The 6240-nt window shown below is 34.5% G+C and overlaps 1 pseudogene; it reads right to left on the bottom strand.

Moving 5' to 3' along the window:
- Positions 1-5215: 5215 nt before the first annotated feature.
- Positions 5216-5332, bottom strand: LOC145248578 (5S ribosomal RNA; annotated as a pseudogene).
- Positions 5333-6240: the final 908 nt, after the last annotated feature.

The raw sequence follows: 6240 nt of genomic DNA, 5'->3' as shown, positions 1-6240 counted from the left end.
GTGGTTTTTTTTAAATTATGAGTTTATATTACAGTCTATTTATGCTCTGTGGTCGTCTGTGTTATGTGCATGGGTGTCAGACATAACGTAAACACATACATGTATTTCGACATACTTCATCAACTTTTCAATTGCGTCGTTGGTCTCTTGGTCAACCTGGAAATTTCGTCTGTTCTTTGAGAGAAAGCCAGAACCTGTGGACGAATGCGTTTTAACTCCAAGACGATGATTGGTTTTATATAATTTTTATTCACTTTCCAGGTGTAAATCGCAGAAGGATTGAAAGTGAGTATCTTTGCTTGGGTGGTCAATTCTAGTCTTCAATTTGGAGACACGTCAGCTCCCTCCCAACAGGGAGGTAAACAACCGTTAATCTATCCGCTCTTCTAAACGTCCAAATTCCAACTTGTCTCTGTCCAGCCACACTGAACACGTGACAAATAACACGTCCTTTTGTTCAGCTACTTTTAGAGCTTCCGGTGTAACTTGTCCATTTTACATCTCAATATGTTTTGACAACTTTTATCAAAACATAGCTTCACATCTTATCTCTTGTTTACCTCGACAGTTACATAAATAGCTAGATCGAAATAGATAGATAAATAGCTAGATCGGTGGATACATAGATATATAGATATATCCACAGACAGAAAAATAGTAGATAATTTCCAACTTTCCAAAAGTATATAACAATATTTAATAATATGTATGAGAGACCTTCCATAAGTAATGCCTACTATTTTTTTTTAATCTGCTTAGATGGACATAGAGGATTTGAAATTGCAATGTTATGATGACTGAACTTATGCATCCAGGAATTGGAACTTTCATCTCTTCGTCGTCGATATTGACGGTGTGTTAAGGAATAGAGAGAGGGAAAGAGAAAGAGAGAGAGAGAGAGAGAGGGAGAGAGAAAGAGAGAGAGAGAGAGGAAGAGGTGAGTTATAGTGTAGACACGTTGGCCGGAAGTAAAAGATCAGCTGATTTGATTGCGTGTGAGTCATGTGATCAGGTTAGCTGAATCGTTGAAATTTGATTTGTTCTGAAAATACATGTCACTCACTCACGATTCCCTTTATGATACTACAGAAATATATAATATAACACGTCATCTCTTCTAATCCATTATTAGAGATGACACATCAAACACACAACCCTTTATTATAGAGCAACAACGTAACACACTCAATTTGGTGCCGTAAATGACCAGACCACCCAGCAGGAGTGGGTTTAAAAAAAGAAAAAAAAAAAGAAAAAAAGAACTTCGGTTACCACGAAAAAAAAACAAAAAAAAACACAACGTTTTAAAAGATGCGAACAAAAAAGAAAGAAAAATATTGTCGCTACACATACAAAAGGAAAAGATAAAGAAAACTAAAGAAAGAAAAACAACAACGTAGGGTCCTTTCATTGAACAGTGAAAAAATACATATATATATACGCAACCGAAAAAAAAGACACATTAAAATTATGTATAGTTATATTATATGATAATTAAAAAAAACAAAAAAAAACAGATATATCAATCGACAGACTGATAACAAATTGGTGTAAAAGAAATAGAACACATAAACTTTAGTTACAGAGGTGAAACAAAAGGGAAAAAGAAATGAGATGACTGTCACGATTACCAGAGAAAAACGTCAATCAAATATTTGTTATGAATTTATAAGTTAAACAATTATAAAGTTTAAATGTTGCAAAATTGTAAAAACGTTGCGTACTTTTAGGAAAAGACAATGTGTATTTTTTTGTTTGTTTGTTAAGAAACAATGGATACTTTCTGCTAATGTGGAATTGTTTTTTTCTCTAATTGTACGGGTTTTTTTTATCGTGAGATTTTTTTTTCTGGCGTGGAAAAATGTTTTTGTATGTAAACTGTTTTATGAAATGTTTAAATGTATGTTTTTTTTTAGATTAAGAAAAAAAAGAAAAAATACACAAGTGTTGTCTTAGGGTGATTGGAATCTGTGATTTCAAGTAGGATCAACATGGAAAAATCCATGGATGGAATCCCGATATATTTCGCTGAGCTATATGCCTTGAAAGGCAGTCGCAGTTACCGACCTGGAAAAAAAAAATTTTTTTCAATATAGCAAAGCGAAATATATTTCTGTCCAACATAAGGGAGCAAATGGAGTTCCCCTGACGTGGCATAAGTGGCAGTAGAGAAAATGGCAGAAAAGGCCATAATAGAAATCACTCGGATGAGTAAAAGGTGATAATTCTTTTTTCAGAAACCCCAAGTGTTGGGTGACGTGGACAAATTTAGTTTCCATCGATTGTTATTTTGTGTTGAATTTTGTTTAATGAAGGATCTTATGAAAATTTTAAGTCAGTCGTTTTTTTTTTGTTTTGGAAACGACTATGTATATTAATTGTAAATGTCTATGTATTTTTGTAAACGACTGTGATTTTAAATTTCTTTTTTTTATTTTTGATATTCTGTGAGGTGGTCAAAGATTATGTAAACTGACCTCAAAATGTGCTGACGTGGACAATTTTGGGTTTCCACGAATCTATGTTTTTGTTATTTGTAACTTTTATTGGTGAGATGAGACTTTGTGAATGATTGTAAGAATTTTTTTTTAAATTTATATTTTCATGCGATTGATGTTTTCTCACAGCATAATTGTGCAGGTTTTTTCTTGTTCTTGGACATGTATTTTTTTCGCAGAAGGAGGAAGAGTGAAATTTTGCCTTGTGGGATTTATTGAGATAATGATTAATTTATAAGTAAGAATATGTTGTTAATTAATTAATAATGATAGTAATAATAATAATAAAATGTTAAAAAAGAGAAAGAAATAAGATTAAGAAGTGTACGAGAAAAAAAGACACACTACTGGGTTGAATAAGGGGTCAACTAGTTCTTAAGTTTGGAAGAGTCAAAGGTTCAGTCGATATTTATTCTAATTTTTCGAAATGGTTGTAGAATTTTTTTTTGTGTGTCGTTTTTTTCGTGGGATTTTTCTCCGGATGCGTAATTCGGCGGGAGACATAGGAAAATGCTCTCGTAATGTTATAAGAAAAATCTTTTATCTCTTATGAGTTATGTGCTTGTGGAAACGCGTTATAACGTGACGAGAAATATTGTGATTTCTGCATGATTCTAAGATGCGAGATGGAAGCCATGGGGTCACAGAGAGTTGTTGACCTTCGAGGGCGCAAAGATTCGCGCCACATGGTATTATTTGTAGAATCCGGAGAAAAATCCCACGAAAAAAACGACAAGTAATTTTATTTATTTGATTTATGATTTATTGAATAATGGTATGACAGTTCCTTTGCCAGTGGGGTGAGCTTAGGATTCCCTTAGTAAAAGTAGGTAGTAAAAAAATGTATGTCTTCGTCATACATTTTTATAAATAAGGGGGAAAGGAATGGTAAGGAATAGAGAGAGGGAGAGAGAGCAAGAGAGAGCGAGAGAGAGAGAGAGAGAGAGGGGGAGATGGTGAGTTATAGTGTAGACACGTTAGCCGGAAGTAAAAGATCAGCTGATTTGATTGCATGCGAGTCATGTGATCAGGTTAGCTGAATCGTTGAGATTTTATTTGGACACAGAAGACAACGGACGGCTTCCCGTTGTCTCCTCCTCTTCACTGGGGGGGAACGCTGACGTGTGTAGAAGAAGAACCCACACAGGCCGATTTCACTTCCACCTTCTGCAGGACATCTGGAGCAAGTGAAATAAAAACTATAGAACTAATTCCTTGTCTTGGAGTGATTGAATCTTCATCCAAAAACAGGTATCAAGTCTCCCTCCAAGACAAGAAATTCCAGATGATCCAACATCGAAGAAGCAGAGGTAGGTTCTGAAAATACATGTCCCTCACACACGATTCCCTTTATGATACAACATAAATATATAAGATAACACATCATCTCTTCGAATCCATTATTAGAGATGACACATCAAACACACAACCCTTTATTATAGAGCAACAACGTAACAGGTGTGTCTTTGGAGATATTGCTTGTAGATCTTCTCTCGTTATTCTTCTGATAACGTTAGTAATGTTCTCCTTTAGTTGGTCTAGATTGTGAGGATTTTTTGCATAAACTTTTTTTGTGTTTTCAGTGTCTCAAAGATAAAAACTACATAATGACATGTCCGGAGAACGTGGTGGCCAGAACCCTCGTATTGTTCTCTCTTCTGTAACCATGTCATGAACTCGTGTCACTGATCTGTGAGACGTGTAGCATATAGCGCCATCTTGTGAGGAAAAAGAATTGCATTTTGTCTTGTGGTGTCAGTTCGCCGTTAAGAGAAAGATTAGGATTGTCGGGATACTTTTAAGTGGGCCGCTTAATCTGAAAAAAAAAACATCGATTAGAGAGAGATTAGAATATTCGGGCTACTTTTAAGTGGACCACTTTGTATTTCTCCCTCGATTTCCCTTTTCACTTCTCTGTGTGTTCCATCTTCTCGTATTCCCGTCCATGGCCGACTACCTCTAACTAACCTGAATCCGTCGTTCCCTTCCCCATTGTCTTGACTGTATCTCGATACACGCCATTAGCACTTCACTTTTACTCTTTTTTTATTATTCGTTGTATGCGAATTTTTCCATTATGTAAATCAGATACAAATCTGAATATTCGGTCTCGTTTGAGAAGGCCCGTTCATGGTTTGAAATGAATTCATAATGAGTAGGTCTGTGACAACGGAATATTATTTTCATTCTTTTGACTCTCGAGTATATATCCGACGCAGTTAGACACACTTAATCAACCGAAAAGCGCATCAGTCTATATAAAAACATATAAGATATTAACGGATATATACTCAAGAGTCAAAACAATGAAAAGAATATGCTGTTGTCACAGTCCTAAAAAGGAGATTGGGTAAATCCTCACAATCTAGACCAACTAAAGGAGAACATTGCTAACGCTATCAGAAGAATATCGAGAGAAGATCTACAAGCAGCATTGTATTTGTATTCTTTCTTTTAATTATTATACATGACTGCTTTGCATTGAGCTCTCATACTAAGGACTTTTTACAGAACTCATTTATCTTTTTAGATCAACACACACATACTCTCTCTCTCTCTCTCTATACACGCACACACACACACACACACACACACACACATATATATATATATATATATATATATATATATATATATATATATATATATATAGGGCTCCTTCAGTCTTTGGCAAACAATGGATACGACTGGAAACAAATGTCGAGATAGGCGGAGAGCTCATACAGCGCCTAGAATTCCCAAATGGTCACCCATCTGGTACTAACCAGGCTCAACGTTGCTTAACTTCGGTGATCTGATGAGAACCGGTGTGTCAAGGCGATTATGCCGTGTATATATATATATATATATATATATATATATATATATATATATAAAAGTGAACGTGTCTGTCTGTCTGTGTGTCTGTCTGTCTGTGTACATTTCCCTACGCAATAACTCTGTCAATTTGTAGTCTATAGACTCGAAATTTGAAATACCGGGTACTGAGATTTGGGATAATCGATGTGACGGGTGTCAGCCAGAAATTTGGCTGTTAAGGGGTCAAATTTCAACGATTTGACCTTTAAGAACTCTACCAAACTCCTCCGACAATTTTGGGTCTAGACACTTGAAATTTTAGATATAGATTCCTTAAACCTGGATCTAACTTAATAAAGTGATTTGAGCCCGAAACTATAAATTTTAAGGGGTCATAATAGGGGTCAAAGTTTTAAAAAATTAACCATTTTTTTGTTTTTTTGCTTTTTTTGCACAGCATACACCTCCAAACACCCGAGCAACGCCGGGCACCCCTGCTAGTATATATATATATATATATATATATATATATATATATATATGTATATATATATACATTTCTCTTTTATCCTTTTATAGACGATGTTAATAAAGTCATATAAAATATTAATATAGATATAGATAAGTATATTGATTAACTCTTTGTGTCTAAGTTACAAACGCATATCACGAATCCATCTTTAACAGACAAAGTTTTATGGTAATATTTCTATATGGGTTTACTTTTAATAACAGAACGTGTAGATAGGAATGATTGATTTACTCATTTTTGTTTGAAATTTATTAAAGGAAAAACATCGTGCAGACCGCAAAACTTTCAAGAATATATATATATATATATATATGTATATATATATATATATATATATATATATATATATATAAATGGCGAATGAACCCTTTTTCGAGGTCGACGGCCAACTAGCACCGTGTGTGTTTGTAT

This window comes from Euprymna scolopes, chromosome 26, assembly GCF_053919585.1.
Source record: "Euprymna scolopes isolate OS-2025 chromosome 26, ASM5391958v1, whole genome shotgun sequence".
Lineage (NCBI taxonomy): Eukaryota > Metazoa > Mollusca > Cephalopoda > Sepiida > Sepiolidae > Euprymna > Euprymna scolopes.
The sequence above is the reverse complement of the archived record's forward strand: the minus strand, read 5'-3'. Positions and strand labels throughout refer to the sequence as shown.